Source organism: Ambystoma mexicanum, chromosome 13 (assembly GCF_040938575.1).
Source record: "Ambystoma mexicanum isolate Mex_15411 chromosome 13, UKY_AmexF1_1, whole genome shotgun sequence".
Taxonomy (NCBI): Eukaryota; Metazoa; Chordata; class Amphibia; order Caudata; family Ambystomatidae; genus Ambystoma; species Ambystoma mexicanum.
The window spans coordinates 611414750-611436504 of record NC_090938.1 but is presented as its reverse complement, the minus strand read 5'-3'; the positions used below and the strand labels follow the sequence as shown (position 1 = coordinate 611436504).

At 49.6% G+C, this 21755-nt stretch overlaps 1 protein-coding gene across 3 annotated transcripts in view; it reads right to left on the bottom strand.

The window, feature by feature from the left end:
* Positions 1-6115, bottom strand: part of DHX58 (DExH-box helicase 58) — a 73460-nt gene extending 67345 nt beyond the window's left edge. Inside the window, exons 1-2 of one of the 3 annotated variants that reach the window (XM_069634478.1) lie at positions 5995-6115; positions 2068-2148 (exon numbers count right to left, since the gene is read on the bottom strand). The gene's annotated coding sequence lies outside the window, so the exon portion shown is untranslated. The remainder of the gene's footprint in view (positions 1-2067; positions 2149-5994) is intronic. The other 2 variants (XM_069634479.1, XM_069634480.1) reach the window with 2 other exon arrangements.
* Between the last annotated feature and the right edge of the window lie 15640 nt (positions 6116-21755).

Here is a 21755-nt window from a genome sequence, read left to right as displayed (position 1 = left end):
CTGTGCTACAACTGGACTACTCTGGCTTTTTGCCATGTCTTCAATTAAACATATCTCTTGTATATCTGTGGTTAACATCATTTTAAGCGTGGAGAGTTCTTTGTCTGTTTCCTGTATAAAAAAAAATACTTATTCCATCATACCAGTGTACATTATGCCCAGTTATTGCATTGTATTATGCCCACTTAGAAGATCAATTTGTGTTGCCATTATGTTCACTTAGGCCATGATTACCAGTACCCAGGTAGCACCTCTCACCAATGGATGCTATTCTCACCGTGCACAGTCCTAGTTTCATTGATGCCCTGTTTCCACCAACCTCCCAGTCTAGTAACACCTGTATGTTTAGTTTTAAAAAAATCTTGAAAAAAGAAAAGAAAAAACATACTTTTTTCTGGGACCAGAACATATAGAAAACAACACATTTGTATGTATGACTATATATGTATATATACGGTTTTGTATGTAACTTGTATACCCAGCAGGTTTGAACTTGTGGTTCAAACATTTCATAAGCTCGACTTTGGTTTGAACTTTTTGAACCACCTGAAATGTGGGTGGCTGGAAGTTTGAATAGATAAATGTGGCTAGCACTAGTTGGTCGTTTCTATTATGCCGTCAGTGCATTTCAGTTATTCTCTGTTTACCTGGTACCGGAAATGAAATGATGTTCTAGTTTTCAGGGTGGCCTAGGGCCTGGTAGAATGCTAAGCTAAAGCCAGTGGTGAACACGCCACTAAAGATGGCGCCACCCTGGACAGTGTGTGCTTTCGGCTTAGTTTGGATGGGCTGGACTGTCTGTCCTGGCCCGCACGAACCAGCCATTCTGCGAGTCAATAGCATGAAGGTATAGGTTGGGATGCTAACAGCTCTTTAAACTGGCAACTATTTTTTGCCACGGCGTAGAGCTGTGGCAATTACCTGATGTGCAATATTGTTAGATCTGTAGCCATGGCTGGACTCACCCAGGTTTTAGCACCAGTGAAATGACCCCATTTTGGGCGTTTTGACTCTGGCACAGTGGCATGGTTTGTATTGTGGAAGCACTGGCATATTGGTCCACATCCGCTGGTTTTAGCACTGCCCTGAACTGCAGCACACATTTGGTCATTGTGCCTACCCTTACAAACACACAGTTCCTGTATTTGTGCAAAGACTAAGACAACACACATTAGGTTCTTCCACCTTGCCAGATGTAGTGCAGGGATCTGCAACAGTTGACTCTCTAGATACGTTGGCCTACATCTCCCATCATCCCTAGCCACCATAGTCAAGGGTGAGGAGCCGTGGGCACCGTAGTTCAAAACATCTGGAGAGTCCAACCTTGTAGAGCCCTGTTGTAGACCCAGCACAATGGACCGTTTTAGCCCTGATGCAGAAACACCATTTGCACAGTTGTAACCGCCAGAACTGAGGAGCCCAGGTGTAATCACTGTGCCTGGCGTAATAGTCCTCCTTATTTATTTATTCGTATTTTTAAAGCGCTCGTCAGCCCTTGGGCATCGTGGCGCTGTTACAGATATTCATTGCTGGTTACAGAGGGAGGAAAGCTTCAAAGTTACATAGAATTTCCTAATCCAATCATCGCTACTATTCTAAAACAAGCACAAATGTGGTCACTGCTCTGGTGGTACAACCATCAAGGTTGGGCTGCCACAAAAGTGGCCCTAGATGCAAACTTCTGACCACCCTACTATGGCCCTAGTTTGTGCAGGTTTGTTAATGCCAGTATACTTACTCCATTTCGGCAACCCAAATATATTGCATTTTCATAGTCCTGTTTTAGTGCCGGATAAACCATGCCAGAATTCTCCAGGTTTAAAAAAGAAAAGTATATTCTTATTTTCACATTCCCACTTTTGACAATCCTAATATATTCCCAGTATCACCGTCCTACTATATACCTCTTTGAAAATCAATGTGCACTCCTTTTGGCAACCTCTGTATATTAAAGAGCTCAAGTTGAGGGGACACGGGGGTGGATGGAGTCCACCCACTTTTTTCAGAGAATGGACTCAGTTCCCCCCAGTTAAAATGAGAAACATTGAATGTCCTCTTTGAACTTACGAATTAAAGCCGACCTCAGGGTTCGAACCGCAGTCGCCAGGTTTGTAGGCCAGACACTTCACCACTGCACTATACAACCTGCTGACAAAAGAAAAACTAAAGGTAAAATGTCCCATTTCGGTACTGCATGTCCCAGGGAGAACATTTGTATTGGTTCTTGGAGTTTAAAACATGCACACCTTTTAACGTTTTCAAAAACACTATTAGAAGAAAATATCCTCTTTTGGTTTTGTGTGTGTTGATTTTATGAAAGGAAAATGCCATTCGTCCTGTGCAATTTGGGTGCGTATGCAAAGCCAATTTATTGAAATGTGCATATTTCACCTTGATATTCTAATTCCCGGCGATGTCACATCCCTTTGCGTTTGTTGATACTTAGGCTGACCAAGACGGAAGCACTTGGACGATTCATCAAAAGCACCCTGACCCTGAACCACACCCAAGCTCCGACAGACCTATTTCACATAGATAGCAAGGAATAGGGACCACCCAACCCCCAGCTCCGACACCTAAGGAGGAGAATAGACACACCCAATCACATTATACAAAGTTCACTAGAATACAGCAGGGAGTGCGCCGCGCTAACACCCACAAAAGTTAGACGGTCAAGAACGGTCAGTAACAACTTATCCCACCCATAGTAGTACAAATTGAATCAAACAGGATGTGCCACAACCAGGATTCTCACCCACTAACCCTACCTCCAAATCTCTGCATACCTAACTCACCCGAAAATTCACACAACCAACTCTCGCCCAGCAAACCGCACACATTTTACCACACCGCCTCAACAACAAACCAATAACACATAAACAGCACCAACATCACACAAGGTCTCGCCCCGGTCCCATACTTACACCAAAGCTCAGCGCACGGTGTATAACGAACTGAAGCCGCCAACAGCACACCACCTCTCTCACTCTCCTACTCCTTCTTCTCCCAACTAACCCAACCCTGCCCGCTTTCTACACAGATCCACCACAGCGCCTGGGGACCAACCGTTGGTGACGCTGTGACGGTACGTGATATAAATACCTTTCACATTTAACATGAGTCCCCCCCCACCCCCACTTCAATGTTTAGAACTTCACCCCTGGAGTTATACTTGGTTTGTCTAACTGGGAATATATTGGCATTTTACAAACCTGGAGTAAACTGAGATTGTCAAACGCGGCTATAGCGGGCCTGTGCGCTACGAGGCCACACTGCGGCTGTCACAGTGAAGCATAGCAGGGTGTATGAACTGGGAGGGAGAGGACTGGTATTATACTGGTGTGGTGAACACTGAGAGCAGAGTGACACAGTGGCGTACAGCAGGTATCTACTGGGGGTGTGAAATGTCTAAAATAGGGTGCCTGGCTATGTCCTGATATGCCCAGGGGGGTAATTAGTAATAAAGAAAGAATCAGGGTGTGAGATCGAAGAACAGCAAGATTTGTGGATTAATTTATTTAATCTCAAAATGATAACATAGTGTTAGGTATTCCTTAATTTGAAGCAAGCAGATAACGGACAGATTTAACAATTGGACAAATGGGGTACTGCTGCGTACCAACCTCTTACATATTGAGGGTATTGGCCTCATATTCGTGCACAATCTCTAGAAGACAATTCAACATTACAAATATAAACAAGAGTGAGTGCTGCCCAGGAATACTGATGGTCCATGGGTGTCATAAAACAGAACACACAACAACAAGTGTAAATTAAAAAGATGGGATAAGGCGTTGTGTCGTAGATCGACACTGTAGTGTTTTGGCCACTTGTTGCTGTAGATTGGAACTAGTTGATGGCGTGGCCTTCTTCAGGGTGGGGGTGAAGAGAGACTCTGTCCGTATGGTATCGTCAAATGGAATGATGCGGCAGTAAAACTATTGAGGAATCTCCCTCAGCGTAGTATAATGGGGACTGGTGGGGCTATATAGGACATACACTGCTCTCTGCGTAAAAGTGGTGGACACTCTACAAGTTCTGCGGCCAATTGGATTGGCTCCGGTGTGGCTGCGCCTATAAATGGCGTATTAAATCCACAGTCTTGAACGGACCGCGATGAAGCTTGGACTCGCTGCAAAAGTTTACTAATAGAGCCAAGAGCCATTAATAGGCGCAGCCACACCGGAGCCAATCCAATTGGCCGCAGAACTTGTAGAGTGTCCACCACTCTTACCCACAGAGCAGTGTATGTCCTATATAGCTCCAGCAGTCTCCATCATACTACGCTGAGGGAGATTCCTCAATAGTTTTACCGCTGCATCATTCCATTTGACGATACCATACGGACAAAGTCACTATTCACCCCCCATCGTGAAGAAGGCCACGCCATCAACTAGCTCCCATCTACAGCTACAAGTGGCCGAAACACTCCAGTGTCGATCTACGACACAACGGCGTATCCCATCTTTTTCGTTTACACTTGTTGTTGTGTGTTCTGTTTTATGACACCCATGGACCATCAGTAGCCCTGGGCAGCACTCACTCTTGTTTATATTTGTAATGTTGAATTGTCTTCTAGAGATTGTGCACGAATATGAGGCCAATACCCTCAATATGTAAGAGGTTGGTACGCAGCAGTACCCCCATTTGTCCAATTGTTAAATCTGTCCGTTATCTGCTTGCTTCAAAATAAGCAATGCCTAACACTATGTTACCATTTTGAGATTAAATAAATTAATCCACAGATATTGTTGTTCTTCCATCTCACACCCTGATTCTTTCTTTATTACTATCTACTGGGGGTGTGAAACTGGCAGAATTATGAGACTGGCAAACTGGGAATATACTGGGACTGTGAAGACTATGGATAATAAACTCCTGCCACATTATACGTGTAACGTGCATAGTCCCTGCACGCTGCCCGTGCCTACTCCCAAGTCTGTATTTCCAGTATACAATAAGGCTAAGTATCGCGTGAGGAAGGGGCTGGGGGGTGGGGAACCTTGCACGGGGGTATCCATGGGTAGGGGGCAGGGCAGTTCGGGGGCTGTAATGAAACACAGTCATTGAATCACCAGAGACCGGAGATAAGCGTGTGGGGGGCACGCAAGCCAGCTACCAGGCTCCAGCACCCGCCCCCATTCCCCCCATCGCTTTTCAAAGTGCCTCCTAACCCGTCTGGCACAGTCATCCAAAGCCAGCTTCTCACACTGCCCACGGCCACGAGTGCCCGTTTTTTACTCCCCCTTTCCCCCTGCGCCAATTCCTCACACTGTCTCCAATTCCTAACTCCGAAAACTGCCCACATGCCAGCTTCTCGCATTGCCCACAAGTGCCAGCCCTCTGCCCTACCGCCCAGCGCCAGTACCTCACAATGCCGCCTATTGCAAGCTCCTAAAACTGCCCCCATGCCAGCTCGTCACATGCCACCTACCCAAACGTCCCACATGCCAGCTTGTCAGTGTCACACCTCCAACTCTCTGTCTCAGAGATTGCCACTGTCAAACAGTGCCAGCTTCTCACATTGCCCACAAGTGCCAGCAGCCATCTACACTGCCTCCATTTGATAACACCTAAAATTGCACCTATGCCAGCTTCTCACGCTACCCACACGTGTAGCCCTCTGCACTAGCCACCGGCACCAGCTTCCCACTCACGAGTGCCAGCTCTCTACACTGCCCCTGAGCGCATGTTCCTCACACTGCCTCTGCCCCCATGGCAGCTTACCACACTGCCACTTTCCCGTCCTAGAGACTGCCACTGTCAATCAGAGGCAGCTTCCCAAACTCCCCACAAGTGCCAGCTCTCTACCCTACAGCGCCAGTTCCTCCCACTGCCTCCCATTGCTAGCTCCTAGCACGTACCCGTGCCAGCTTGCCGCTGTCAGCTTATTAATCACCAGTGCCAGCTTTCCGCAATGCCCAGCAGCGGACGGCAGGAGGGTCATGGGGGATTTGGGTGAATTTGGGTGCAGTCTGCCATCGTTTCTCTTACCTTGCTTTTCTGTGTTCGGCTACCGGGACGCCTCCCCGAGCACTGGCCTCTCCCCAGCCTTTAAAGGTTCCTGGCGCTGACAGCAATTTCCTTCTGGTCACGAAAGTGAAACCAAGGATGTCTCCAAGCCCAGCCCACCCAGGAAGGGGGTGCGCCGACGTGTAACAAGCAGGCACCGCGAGACGATGCGGGGCACGGCGCTCAAGTCAACAATGAGTCTTGGGGGCCCATACTTGCTGGAATTTCCCACAGCATCTCGTTTTTCAGCAGGACTCTACTACTTCTGCAGCACTTCTCGCCAGGGATGCAGAACTTGACCTGCATTTTTCAACAGGACTACAATACTTGGACAACACGTGTCCTCGGGGCTGCAGAACTTGACCAAGTACTTTATTAGAACCTCTGTGCAGAACCCATTACTTTACTAATACTGCAATGCATCCCGTGCCAGAAGGGCTCTGCAGTACTGTGGCAGCACTTCCTAAGAACGCTGGGAATAGTTCAACAGCAGATCTGAGTTCAGCTTCAATACTTTGTCAGTACCTGCCAGTGGGCCTCCGTGCCTTTACCTGGCACTTCTCAGAGAGCTGGGCACCTTACTAGGGCTTCTTGGCTGTGATGCAATAGGTCAGGGGCCTTCAACCTGTGGCTCTACAGGTGTTTTGGACTTCGACTCCCATGACTCCTCAGGCTTTAATATGCTGGCTAGTGCGGATGGGAGCTGTAGTCCAAAACGTTTTACTGTCACATCTTAATAGTACTGCAGAACGTCACCTCTGCTTCTCAGTAGGGCAGTTTATTCTGTTTATTACTCAGGGATATTATGACCTACTTACACAGAGTGCCAAGACGGGATTCAGCAGACTTCTGCGATTTGTAATTATACATGTAATTACCCATTGCTGATCATTGTTTAGGAAACTTGAAGATGAAGGAATTTGAAACTGGGACTGCAGGTTGCACACCTCTAGAGGAAAAACCATCGCTGGGCTACTGAACCAGCTTTCCACTAGGGCTGTGTTCTTTACCAGCAGTTTCCTGTACTGCTGCAAAAGAGGTTGACAAGCCTAGCGGGCCGTGAGTCAAGTAGCTGGCTGGCTTAACTGGAGCTTGGCTGGAAAACACGAGCTGCAGCCATACCCCAGGCATCCACCCACCCCCCTTCTTCCTGCCCCCCCGCTCCGTTCTTACCCCCTACCTTATCCTGGTTCCCCACCTATGCCTGTCCCTCACCTCAGCAATCCCTCCATGATTTCCTGCTTCATTGCCTTGTCTATTTCCTGACAGGCCACCTGTCAGCAAATAATCTGCATAAAAAGTGGGCTATTCGGAAGAAGAAAGGGTTTGCTTGTTTGTTTTGTTTTGTTATGTTATGTAATGTTAATGGAATGTATACCGCACAACACTGCTATTTGCATGGTCTCCAGGGGTTCTTGCGCAGTGTCACATTGTCATTTACATCATGCACAGTAACAGAACGATTTATATATTTGTCAGGTTGGCTTACAATGTGATTTGTGTACCTTTCATGTCATCTTTCTATAGATCGAGTATTATTTTATCTCTTTAAATACATACACCAAGTTTGTATTTGTAGTAAAGGCAATCATTCTGGGCAAATAATGTTTTCCACCTGTGTCTTTGATACCAAAAGTGGGAGGCCGACTATATGTATTATGGAGGGTTTTGAGGCAGTGTGCCATGTTTGGGTTGTGTGGTGTCGGTGAGGGGAGGCAGGATGCCAGGTGTGGGTTTTGTGTTGGGGGAGTGGGAAGGCTGCAGGCCGGGAATGGGCTTTGTGTTTTTGGGGGTTCAGGAAGCAGAATTCAACGTATAGCTTGTATTGTGGATAGGAAAATTACAACGTAGGAGATTTGATGGAATTCAAATTTGTCGCATTTCTTTCTTCGAATTTGGCCAGAAATAAATGTGGGTGGTGGGTAATTGTGATAAATAAAATAGGGGGAAGTTGGATGGTGGTGCGAGGAACCCCCCGCCCCCACATATATCTGCAGCCAAATGTAATGTGTGGAATGGCCTTGTGTTCTTGGGGGTTCATGAAGCAGCATGCCATGTCTGGGTCTTGTATTGTGGGGGGGCAGGAGGCTAGGTACATTGTTTTGGTGTTGTGGGGTTCAGGAAGCCGGACGAGCGGCGTTGGCCTTGTTCTTGTTGGTTCGGGAAGCAGGATGCCATGTCTGGGTCTTGTATTGTGGGGGAGACAGGATTTAAGCAGTGGGTCTTTTGCTGCTCAGCTCATGTTTGGCTTCTTTTAAAGCCAAGCCATAACCTGGGCATTTGTCCATTTTTGTACCAACACATTTGCTCATTCTCTTTGCCCCTTTCGACATCCCACCCAGTAAGGTTCAGAATGAGACATGTCTTCATTCTTTGTTGGCATAAAAGGGCCACAGATTTATTTTCACAAGATAATCCTCTGAATCGGCTCCACCCAAGAATTCTCTGACTCCCCCCACCCCACGGGACAGGGGCCCCTCCCCACTCTTCTCCCTTACACCACCACATCTCGCTGTAATAGTTTACATTATCATAACTTCTCAGGACTACAATTCTCTGCAGGGCGAGGTGAGCACTGAGGCGCGTCCGTCTGGAACCTCCCTGACAGCACCCCAGCAGCTGTGTCATACTCGGAAACCGAAAGCGAATCAGCTGTTCCGAGCCAGGAAAAAGAAAGTGAATGAGCCGCGATTCCTCTGTGCAGGACAGGGATAGAAAAAAGAGCCCCGCCCACAACAAAAACAGTTGTGACAGTCTGGGCACCTCTGTTACTGAGCTGCATGTTTGAGCGCACCATTGAACTAAAGGTTTGTAGCAAAGCCCCCAGAAAATCAAAGGCAACAGTACAATCGCTCCCCAAAGCACAGACAGCGCCAGCAGTATACACTTCCCCCGTTGAAGGGGGCGAGCTCACGCATTATTAGCAGTACTAGCGTCCTTGCAGACACTCAGTAGAGCACAAGAAGCAGCCTTCCTTCCCGCCTGCATTACACATAGAAGATACAGTGGCAATGGAAACTGTGTATACACCTTTGATCCAGCACAAGCAACAACAGAGCGGGCTCCCATGCACAGAAAAGCTAGCGCCAGTGTCCCACACACACCAGAGACAGTGCAGATAACAGCATTGCAAGCTTCCCTCCCACAACAGCTCCAGTACAGGCAACAACGGTGCAAACATCAGCCTCACAGAATAGTCACACAGCACTGAGAGCTGAAGGGCCGGGTTTCTCCACTACCACATCTACGCTAGATGCAGCATCATGGCAGGGGGTTCAGCCGTGGAGCTGTTGTGGCACATCAGCAGCGCAAGCTTCAATCACACCACATGTTAGAGGCAGTTCTGCACGGGACGCTTGAAGGGATCTGAGAAAGCAACTACTGATTATCATAATGGCCCGCTCCCGGATCACCGGAGCGGGACACACAATTACCAGGATCACCCGGTTATTGAGGCTGCGAGCACGCAGCAGAGCGGACTGCAGGGGACACCATTAAAGGTCTGGAGCACCAGACCTTACACCAGTGCTGAGGGCACCCAGCAGGGATCAGGCTCGGTTCTGTGAGCACCCAGGCCGAGGCTGGAACACAGGCCGTGGTCACAGTCCCACAATGAAGACTCGGGCGGGCGAACGCGCCGACGCAGGAGGCATGGCGGGCGCCGCCCCTTAGTGGGGGTTGCCCAGCCAACCTCCTCCTCCTCCTTGGTTACAGGGGGGGCGGGCTCCTTAAACAGGGGGAAAGCCCTCCCCCGGATGAAGCAGGGAGGGTCGCCGGAAGAAGGGCGGGGCAGGAACCGAGGGAGGAGGGGGCCCTATAAAGGGTCGGGGCACAGGCACCACACTCTCTATCCCTCACTACTTGCCCCCGCCCGAGAATGCATTTTGGTTTTCCAGCAAAGAGTCTTGGAGGAGTCACAGGTCGATCCCTTTAGCAAAGTACTGGCAGGCCCATAGGGGAATGCTCAGCCAACAGCTTAGATCCTACGGCGCCCAAGAGTAACAGACTTGGGGCAGGCCCTGGGGAAAAAAGGGGAGGGTTTAGGGGGCTTGGAAGCCATCCAGCCCCAACAATACGGGGGTGGAGGGGGGGGAAAGAAAAAATTGGAAAACAAGGTGAAAACAAAGGTCTACAAGGGAAGTTGGGGGGGGCCGAGATGAAGGTATGGTGGCACAAGCAGGGTTGCCAAAGAAATAGGTGGGGGGAAGGGACAACGGAATGAAGGATACAAAGGGGGATGTGGAGGGGCAACATTGGGCTCGAGGGGTGACAAGAGGGAACCAGGGGGGGCACAAGGTTCAAGGAGGTGAAGAGGGAGAGGCAAGTGCAAGGCTGGGGGGCAAACAGATGGGGATACTTGGGGGGAAAACGAGAGAACGGGGGTGGGAGTCTTCGGGGTGAACGGAGCACAGGGAACTGTTGGGGGGGGCAATGCAAAAGAACATGGCATCTCGAGAGGGGAGGAGCAAGTCGGGGGGATCAAAGGTTTAGGGCTAAGGATTACAGAACCTGACGGGGGTGAGGGCGCTGGGTAAAACCTTGGAGGAGAGCCCAGGGGGGGGCACTGGGAGCATGGGTACTAAGGTGATGTCCTGCCGGGGGACAGCAAACCGGAATGGGGACCCCTGGGGCCTGAAGCTTGGAGGTCGGGCTAGGGTAGAAGCAGCACAGTTGGGGATGGGAGCACAAAGTTGTGTAGAAATGTGCGCTAGGATAGCTGGACATCGCAAAGCGATGACTGTATAGGCAGGTAAAAACGTGTTAGTCGGCACCGGAAGGTGGTGTCGACCAGAATGTACAAAGTATGTGGGGTATGTGCTGTGTTGGGCCACCGGTGATGGTGGCTGTATAGGAACCTGAATAATAGCTAGGCACCGGGTGGCTGCCTGTTTTACCTAGAACCAGACGCGGGGCACAGTGACGAGCGTTTGGGGCGGGGGGATTACCAATGGGTACCTTAGAGCAAAAGGGGGGAGAGGCGGCACTGGAAGGTGGTGTCGGCCAGAAAGTACAAGCATGTGGGGTATGTGCTGTGTTGGGACACCGGTGATGGTGTCTGTATAGGAACCAAAAAAGGGGTTGAGAATGACAAGAAGTATGACACAAGGGGAACATTCAAATGGCCAGGGGTAGAGAGAAGTTGCTAGCAAGGGCTGGGCTCAACCCGAGGCGTCCACCGGACGAGGACGGTATGGGAGGAGGTGGGGGGAGGGCAGGGCATACCTAGGTAGCCGCACACAGCGTAGAAGAACCTGTGGTGTGGTGAATTAAGGATCGCCTGTAAGATAACTCCAAGACTTTATGCAAATAAAGCTGCTGTGGCATTAACACTTCCAACCTCTACACGCCTGCAGGTGAAAAGCACAGTTGCTGCTGGCAATGAAGTGTTTTACAGAAGTAATTGCCGGGCTGCCCCAGGCACCACTTATCATCTGTGTCCTGTCCTGCCCGCCGACAGCCCTTATGTGAATGATGGGCAAGTCAAGGTAACCCACAATTTCGTGTGAGGGGGCTACTAAAGCCCAATTTGCCCACTGGTCGTTGCATGACAAAAGAGGTGATGACTGGAAGGTTTAGAATGAATCTTAATCTCTGGCATTGCTCTGGGAAACCCTCCAGACCATTGTTCTTCACCTACCAAACCATTATACAGAAGGGGAAAGACCATATGCAAATCAGGCTTGTTCCCACCCCAAAAGGGGCAGTCCAGCCCGAACTTCTAGGTCACATCCCTTCTGCACAACACAACAAGCATCCTAAAACATGTTTTGGCCTTTTTGGGCCTAATCAGTGAGGAGTAGCCTGGGTGTTTAGGCCCAGCAGGCATGGGATCCAAGTCTGGGCATGCCCGTCCCACTTGGGGTGACAAAGCAAAAACAAAGAGGTGATGGCTGGAACGTTTAGAATGAATCTTAACCTCTGACATTGCTCGGGGCAACCCTCCAGACCATCGTTCTTCATCTGACCTTGGTAGGCCGCCAGGTTCGAAGGGGACCTCATTCCCTCCGACATGGTCAAGCCCCTGACCCTGTCACATGTATTGTTGGATTTATTTGGCAAGCTGCTTTTTCCCTGGTCAGGTGGATTGCTTGTCACTGGTTGGTCCTCTCCCCTATATTGGAAATGTTAAGGTTTGCAGTTTTGTGCCCCACAAGTTCACCTGGTGGTTCTTTTTCCTACAATATATTTTAACCTATTCAATCTGCTTGCATGCCCCAGTGACTCTGTTCTGCGGGTTTTGTATGCTTTTCTCTAGTTCTCTTTGTTTGCCTGCCAGCTCTGGGCTTGTTTTCTGCGGTCTTGCTTCCTTCATATTAAATGGGGTTCGGTGGCAGCCTATATGTCTTGTCTGTGTGCTTTTTTGCCACCTCCAAGTTTCCTTTGAATAGGCTCCGGATGTTACGTCACACCTTGGTTTACACTGTTCCACTGAGGGAAGCAGAGTCATTGCTACACTACTAGGGTTTATGGGGGAAGTAGCTGTCTAGCCCCCAATTGATGGTGGTTATTTCACTCCCTTTCCTGCCTAGCATCTACTGGGACAGGTATTTCACATGGGTCATGATTGCTGCATGACACCTTACCAGCTACCAAGTGGGGTGATGGAGGGCTGGGCTCTGCTCGACGCATCCCCATATAAGGTCTGTGTCGAAGAAGAGGGATAAACCGGTAACACTCTGATTACTTGTAGTTATTGGTACTCTTCCCAGTCATATTCCTCGATTGACTTGCCCCAGCACCTCCGCACCCCTGCGCCACTGCGCCCACGCGCCCCATGCAGTCCTGTGGCTTACACTGCTGGGGTCCTTTGTGGTTAGACGAATAGGATTATGGGTGATTGTTCTGGTGCTCTGGGCCCAGGAAAGGGGGAGGGGCTAAAGATTTTATTTTGGTACGTTTTAAAGGATAGCACAGCACAGCCTGTCTCCTGGATATGACTCACTCTCATACAGAAAGACGATAAAGAGAAGGAAGAGTGGGACACTCGGAACCTTAAGGTCTTTGCCTCCTACCACACACAGAGCCCACCTGTTGCTCCGTAGCATATCAATACTTTAACAGGCAGAGCACAAATAGTTTATGTTTTTCTCCACTTAAATGGCTCTGATTTGTCACACTCACCTGGGTGTTTTTTTTCTGCAGCCTTTATATTTATTGATCACAAATCTTCTCTTTTTATGAACTTGATTTCTTTTTGCAACAAATAGAAAACATTGAGTAATGAAAAATGACCCTAACTGATAGTTTTTTTGTCTTTGGCACAGATAAAGCACCTCTGTGTGGCAAAAAACAAGGCTACAGAGAAGGGAAAGTGTGTTGAGAAGCTAAATATTTAGTTGCCATGGCAATGCGTTGGGCATGCATGAGCTACATCACAGTTTATCATATGTGTCCTGATGCTCACCATGCTTCCTTCTGGCAGAATGTCTCAGTACAAGCACAAGTAAGAAAAATAAAACTTCAGAGCACTTAATCATAGCCCTATACTTCTTCACAGTACCAGTCCTCATTGCTTTCCTTGGCCCTGCCCATGTTACGGTCCTCCTCATGGTCCTCGTCCATGTCACAGTCCTAGTCCTCGTCATAGTCCTAATCCTGACCAAAGTTCTAGTCCTCGTCCTTGTCCTTGTCCTCCTCAAGACCACGCCTGTGTCACAGTCCTCATCCTTGGCCTTGCCATAGTCCTAATCCTGACCATGGCCTTGCCATAGTCCTAATCCTGACCTTGGCCTTGCCATACTCCTAATCATGACCAAAGTTCTAATCCTAGTCCGCTTTACATTCTTAGTTACAGTCCTAATCAGTCGTAGTCATTCAGATTCAGTGAAATTCACAGTTCTAGTCATGGCCAGTCCTATACCTCATCAACACCCTAGCACTCACCACCATCATAGTGCTTTTTAGTGCTACTACTCACCACAGTCCTAATAACTGCCACAGTCCTCATCACCCGTCTTCACCATTATCGCAATCCTAGTCTTCTTTAAAGCCCTACTCCTACTCCTCATCACATTCCTAGTCCCATCAAAGTCCTAGACCTCATCACAGTCATCACACTACTAGTACTCATAACCCTCCTACTCCCCATCACAGTGCTAGTCCTTGTCACACACAGCCCTCATCACAGTGCTAGTCCTTGTCACACACAGCCCTCATCACAGTGCTAGTCCATGTCGCACACAGCCCTCATTACAGTGCTTGTCCTTGTCACACACAGCCCTCATCACAGTGCTAGTTCTTGTCGCACACAGCCCTCATCACAGTGCTAGTCCATGTCGCACACAGCCCTCATCACAGTGCTAGTCCTTGTCACACACAGCCCTCATCACAGTGCTAGTCCATGTCGCACACAGCCCTCATTACAGTGCTTGTCCTTGTCACACACAGCCCTCATCACAGTGCTTGTCCTTGTCACACACAGCCCTCATCACAGTGCTAGTCCAAGATCTCATCAGTCCTATTCATTGTCATATTCCCAGTCCTCATCACAGTTATTGCTACATTCCTCATCTCAGTTCATGCTCTAGTACTTGTCACAGTCCTCGTGACAGTCCTAGTTCCCATCACAGTCCTAGTTCTCATCACAGCCATAGCCCTCGTCACAGACCTAGCCCTCGTCACAGTCCTTGTTATAGTCACAGTCCTTGTTATAGTCACAGTTATAGTCTCTCTATGTAAAGTCTGTAACAGTCAGTCTCACAGTTATAGTCTCTGTCCTTTAGATTCAGTCTCTGGCATAGCCAGTCCCGCATTACCCAATAGGCAAAGTAGGTACCGGCCTATGGGCCCCACTCCTTCTAGGGGCTCCGCAACAAAAGATAAAAATAATATTTTTTGGTCTTGAAAGAAAATCACAATCAAGCTTTATTGAATGGTTTCCAAAAGATAGAAAAAAAATGAATCAACTCAAAAACTTTACATTAAAGACTCTATAGAAAAAATACTGTATTAATGTAAGGTACCCATTAACAACTTAAAGTACATAAACCATAGACATCAGATTCACATAACAGTTTGTCTCTTAAAGGCTCATCTTCTGGACTTCCGGCCGGTGGCGACCAAGATGGCCGCGTGCTGGGGGGGACTCCTCCAACCTCAGCTGCAGTGCATCCCGGAGCGCCCTCGCCAGTGGGGCTCTGTGCCACCCGGATGCCATCCTGAGGTGTCGGTGACTCCGGTGAGTAGGGGGGAGGGGTCCCGGACGACGGGGTGGCAGTCCGAGTGGTGCACCATTGTGCGGCCTGCAGCTCACGTCTCGGTCCGCGGGGCTGTCAATGGCTGCTTGTGTGGTGGCACCTATAGGCCTCTGTTGCTTGGGGAGAGAAGTCCCAGCACTCCCATAGCAGAGGGCGCCAGCTTCATTGGACGGACCTGCACTGGCGGACAGACCCGCTGGTGGAAGAGCAGCACCAGCAGGCTCCATGAGCTTAGTGTTTGCCGGCTCTAATTGCAATGATGTTGATGGCCTTCACTGAGGTCTCCATGAGACTGGGGTAAAAACCTGGGTGGGGGATTCCTGCTTCCCCCCCCTAGTTCAGTAAGGAGAGTGCCTCCTGAGCTTTGGAGGGTCTGCCGCCAAGAAGATTTGTGGGTCCACCCTGGGAGCCACAACATTTGGGGGTGACTCTACCCAGATGTGGGGGCACTGTAACATTTCTCTACCTGCATGTCGCCCTGTAGAACTCAGAAGAAGCTAAGGTTGGTGATGTCCCTGTGGTCCCCTGTGGCTAAGCGTGACAGGGTAGGTGGCCCTGGTAGACTGGTAGGCTGGCTGGGCAGAAGATGGCTGCTGCAAAGGAAGTGGGAACAGGGGCGTCGCCTCTTACGAAACAGGACCTGTTGGATTGTATGGCCACCCTGGAGGAGAAGCTCTCCACCTAGATCAGAAAGGAGATTGCATCTGCGACGAAGGGGCTACATATGTCCTTGGATGTACTTTCAAAGGACCTGAAGCAAATCAGCACGAGAGTGGGCGATGCAGAAGACTCCATACACTTTCTTCGGAAGATGTCATTCATCTGCAGGGGCAACTTGCTGGCACCAAGCAGGAGATAGAAGAGCTGATCTCCACCATCAAAGATTTAGAAAATCGGTATAGGAGAGAGAACCTCTGAATACGGGGCCTGGAAGAAGCAGCTGAGGGGTTGGACTTGAATGAGTGGGTCTTCCGCTTTTTCAAAGATATACTTTCCCTGGAATCTCTGCAGATCCCATAATTCGGGAAAGGGTGCACATGGTTGGTCCACTCCGGAAGGGCTCGCAGGGCCAGCCCAGAGACATCCTCGTCAAATTTCACTTTCACGGTCAAGGAGGAGAACCTAAGGGCCTCTAAATCGATGGGGGAGATCTCCTATGGCACTCAGGAAATTCTCATTTTCCAAGATCTGGCTGCCCTTATGCTCCAAAAGCACCTCCCGTTCATGATATGATATGATATGGCATTTATAACGCGCCTTCACACAGGTGTTTCAAGGCCCGATTTCATGCATGTGACTGGGAAACTTCGGCAGGAACAGATACCATATCGTTGGACGTTTCCCTTCGGACTGCTCTTCACGTGGGAGGGGAAGCAGTGGCACTGCACGGCTCCGGATGAGGCTGCTAGGACCCTAGGGATCACATTGGGGTGGCCTGTGGATGAGGATGCTGAAAGACGATGGAGGCAAGTGCGAGACAGGGGCTGGAAAGGGAAGGGGGTTCTGGAGCAGTGCCCCTCAGGTTGATTGATGATCTTCCCTCAGCGTGGGCTTGATGTATGGGCGTCCCGCCCTCTCTGTTGGTTTGGGTCTCAAGCTATGGGTGGCTCTGTTGGGGGTGCTTGGGCCGGGAGAGGGGAGGCGGCTTGCCCGACTGGGAAAAGTGGCCCCAGTCGGGGCATAGGGAATGGTTCCTTATGGGACATCTCGGCCTCTACACTTTGTGGATTGGTTGGATTTTGCAGTTGTTTTTTTATTTTTTGCTGATTTATTAAAAGGGGGTGCAATAAGGCATATTGTTCTGGAAACTACCAACGATGGAGGAGTCACAATATGGGTGCTGAACCCAGGTAAGTCACTCTCTGGGTGTATTACGGGGCAGACTGCAGGTAGCATGATAGTTCCTCTGGGGGATGGAGCTGAGATGTATGACCCATAATGTCAGGGGCCTGAACTCCCCCAGGAACCAAGTACTTTGTTGCACAGACTGAAGCGAACGCAGGTCAATGTCGCGTTTATTCAAGAAACGCACCTGCACAGACTAGACGTAGTCAGGCTACGCACCAGGGATTTTCCTCAGCAGTTTTTCTCCACTCACTGCTTCAAAAAACAGGGTGTGGGCATCCGTATTAGAAAGAGGGTCACGTTTCAAGCTTAAAGGGGGGAAATATTATGTGGAAGGGAGGTAGCTCTTTGTAACGGGCCTCCTGGGGGGATCTCAAGTTACGCTTGCTGCCATATATGGGCCTAATACTGGGCAGAATGACATCCTTTGCTCAGTGGTGGGGGAGTTGTTGGCGTTCTCCAGGGGCCATATTATGCTGGGGGGGGGATTTTAATCTGGTTATCGACCCCAATTAGGATGATTCTAAGCAAGACTATTGAGGATCTATACTCCCCTCGGCCACTCTCTTTAAGCTGCTTGCGTACTCGCACCTAGTCGATGCATGGCGCCACTTACACCCAACAGAGAGAGATTATACCTTCTTCTGTCACTCCTATCATATATATTCAAGAATAGATTATTTATGGGTAGGAGAGGGATCAATCTCCAAAGTGAGCAACATTGATTTCTCAGATCATGCCCAAATCTTTATGAGTTTTACTTTCCCCCCAGAAGACGCAAGTCACAGGGGCTGGAAACTTAACCACGCTCTCCTAAATGATCATTTAGTGAGGGAAGAGGTTAATGAGGCGATTGCAGAGTTGTTTCTGACTAAACCGGCAGTACAAGTCCTGGAGGTGACCTGGTGGGATGCATTCAAGGCTTACATAAGTCAGTCTTTATTTCTAAGGCCGCAGTGGTATATCAGGAACAGACCACCTTGCTCGAGCAAGAAGTGAAGAATAGAGAGGTGGAATATCGAGAAACGGGTACGCGCAACGCTTTCCGGGCCCTACAGACTGCGTGCAGGCAGGGGAATATGCTTGAGTCCTTAAGGGTGGAATTTAGCATTTTGAAGGCTAAGCAAACATATTTTGAAGAAGGGAACAGAGCGGGAAAGATCCTGGCATGGAAGCTAAAACAGAAAGCTGTTTCGGGTGGGATTGCCGGTATCAGGGATGAGATGAGACAGGTAAGTTGTTAAATGGCAACCTGGAATTGTTAAGGGAATGTTATTCCTTCTACAAAAAATGATGTACCTCAGACCAGCCAGACCAGTCCGCCATGGGGACATTCCTTAATCAATGCCCCCGGCCCGTCTGACCGCTAAGCAACGGGAGCTGCTGCAGAGGGAGATCATCAAGGAGAAGATCCTGCGGGTAATCTCATCGCTAAGGGTGGGGAAGTCCTCTGGCTTGATGGCCCAACAACGTCCTTTTTTAAGAGGTTCTCTGGGAGTTTCGTAGCACCCCTTCATACTCTGTTCAATGGGATGTTCCCGCAGGGTATTTCCTCCCAGACCATGGGCCAGGCTAGGATACCCTCATTGCAAAGCCGAACAAGGGCCCCACTTTGTGCGTGTCATACAGGCCCAGTAGTGGTATTGAATAATGATATATAGATATATGCTAAGACTTTGGCTCTGAGGCTGGATAAGGTGCTGCCAATCATGGTGGGGGAGGATCAGGTGGGATTTTTAAGGGGTCGGCATGGGGCGGACACAATTCGGAAAATCACAAACCTCATCGATGTGGCTCATCATACTGGCACACCGGCCATACTGCTGGGTCTAGATGCTGAGAAGGCGTTTGACCGCATGGACTGGCCTTTTCTCCGTGAGGTCTTGCGGAGGTGCAACTTGGGTGATGGTTTTATCAAGGAAGTGTTTGCTTTGTACTCCTATCCCACAGCACGGATATCTGCTAATGGGGGGATGGCTTAGGGTTTTAAGCTCTCTCAAAGCATAAGCCAGGGATGTCCCATCTTGTGTCTACTATTTGCGCTAGTGCTGGAGCTGCTTGCAGCGTGGATTAGTGCAGAGGAACTCATTTATGGCATTCCCTTTAAGGGAGAGGCACATACAATTGCAATTTTTGCGGGCAATGTGATCCTGACACTGGCGAGGGCTGAAACTTTAGTCCCCATGCTGTTGAGATCCTCAACACATTCTGCCCAGTATCTGGGTTTAAGGTAAATCTTAGCAAAAGCGAGGCTCTGAATATTTCATGTGGGGTAGAGGATCTGAGCATTTTGAAACATGAGGCTCCTTTTGTTTGGGCGGCTGACAGACTCAAATACTTAGGGATCTATCATACACCAGTCCGGCTTTGTGAGAGGAAGGAACCCTTCATCTAACATGCGGAAATTGACATTGATGCTGAAAGAATGCAATAAGTTGGACCACGGCACGGCTGTATTTTCATTGGATGCAGAGATTGCATTTGACTGAATCGAGTGGAGTTTCCATGCTCTACTAAGATGCTATGGATGTGGTGCAGATATCATAGAATGGATTGTGTTGCTTTATTCAAATCCAATGGCTGCTGTAAATACAAATGGATGGTCGTCTGAAGAGTTCAAACTGGGCTGTGGGACAAGGCAGGGTTGCCCGCTATCGCCTCTGCTGTTCGTGCTGGTGATGGAGCCCCTAGCGGTGAAGATCAGGTGTGATGAGGAGATCAAAGGAGTTCAGTATGGAGATGTGATACAGAAGATGTGGTTATATGCAGATGACATGTTGTTAGTGCTACAGACCCCTGACTCCTCATTGGCGGTGGTGATGTGACAAATTGAGAATTTTCAATCTTTCTCTGGGTGTAAGATCAATTGGACAAAGTCGTAAGGGATACCGGCTTCGTCTGCCTGCTCCAGCGCGTATGTCACAAGGTGTTAGGACACTCACCCGGGATCGGGAACGTCCGTGTCCTCGTGGGCGGGGAGATGCTTGGCGGCTGTACCCGCGGTTTCGCCTTGGCCGTGGGCGCCCTTTCCGTGCGCATCACTCATTTGGGGTTTGTGCCCGACCCCGGGCGAGTCGGGGTGTATTCAGGCATACGCGGAAGCAACAGGAACGGGCTTGTGGTTCAAGCCCCGTTTCCGTGAATGCCTGATTCCGCGCATGCGCCGGCTCAGATTGCGGGTCAGCCTCGCTTCCATGCCGAGCCACCATAAAGGCGCTTCCGGATCAGTACTCGCCGCGTCTCAACGCGGTTTGGTCCTGACCTCCCGCTCGCTACTGATTCATTGTCCTTTCTTGCTTTCCTTCTGGTTCCTGCCTTCCCTTGTCCTGGTGGTTGGTTCCTTAGGTCTAGGGTCTGGCTTCCCGGGGTTGGGGTTTTGTCCGGTCCTGGTCTGTGCCTCCGGTACCTTCCCTTTCCCTTCCTGCCCATATCCTCCCCTTGCCTGAATTCTTCTCAGCCCAGTGCTTGGGTGCCAGTGCCTCCAGTGCCTTTTCTGCCTATTCCGCTGTCCGCCTTTGCTGCCCTACCTCAGTCTCGGCTGCCTTCACTCACCATCTTCAGAGGATTCCTGCAGTATCCTAACTACGCACTCAAGCCCGCTGTCTACATCTACCGGCCTTCCCTGTCCAGTGCTCGCACTGTTCTGGCGCCACGTAAATCCAGGGAAGTGTCCATCCGTGGCGCTAGGAATCGGACCCATTTTCAATCCTGTAATCAGGACGGGACCTGGGCCGGTTCTTGGCGTTACTCTGTCATCTTCTTTTCTACAAACAACGTCCTGGCGACCCCGGCACGCAAGCCTACAGGAAACACAGGTACGCAGCGTCCTAGGGACGCACATCTTGACAGATTGAGACGCCTAACCTCCGGTTCGGACCCAGAGATGGAGGGAACCTCTGATTTGAGAGACGAAATCAGGTCTTTAAGGGCTGAGATGACAGCACTTCGTCTAGAAAACGAGACTCTACGTCAGATGATGGTGCATAGGACTAGCACCACAACTCAGGCTGATTCTGCCATGGCACAGACGACACCCATGAAGTTCGACGGGGATCCTAGAAGAGTGGCCGAATTCTGTAACCACTGCAGGATTCATTTTTTGTTCCGGACTTCCCATTTCACCGATGAGAAGGCAAAGATCGGGTATATTCTAGGGAATCTAACCGGAAATGCGCTTGCATGGGCAGCTCCTTTGGTTTCTGCAAACAGTCCAATACTGGGTGATTTTGCCGCCTTTGAGAAAGCGTTTCTGGAAGTATTCCAGTCACCCAACTTGGCCGCCTCCGCACAAAATCAATTAATGGATTTAAGGCAAGGTTCAAGTGATTTGATCTCGTACATCGGTCGGTTCCGCCAATTGGCGGCGGACTCTCAATGGCCGGAAGTAACACAAAAGACGCTCTTTCGGCAAGGTCTGAGAGAGGAGTACAAGGACGAGCTTCTTCATATACCAGAACCGGATACTTTACAGGTACTCCAGGAACAGGTCCTTCGAATTGATCACCGTTTGGCTGAGCGAAAGGGAGAAAGACGTCGGTTGGAGAGGTCGTACTCCAGGTCTTTTACACCACCTGCTGGTGCTTCCAATACACCGGAACCGGGTCCGGAACCCATGCAATTAGGGGCACTCAGAGGACCTTTGTCTGCGAAAGAGAGGAAACGCAGAAGGGACTTGAACTTATGCCTATATTGTGGTGCCTC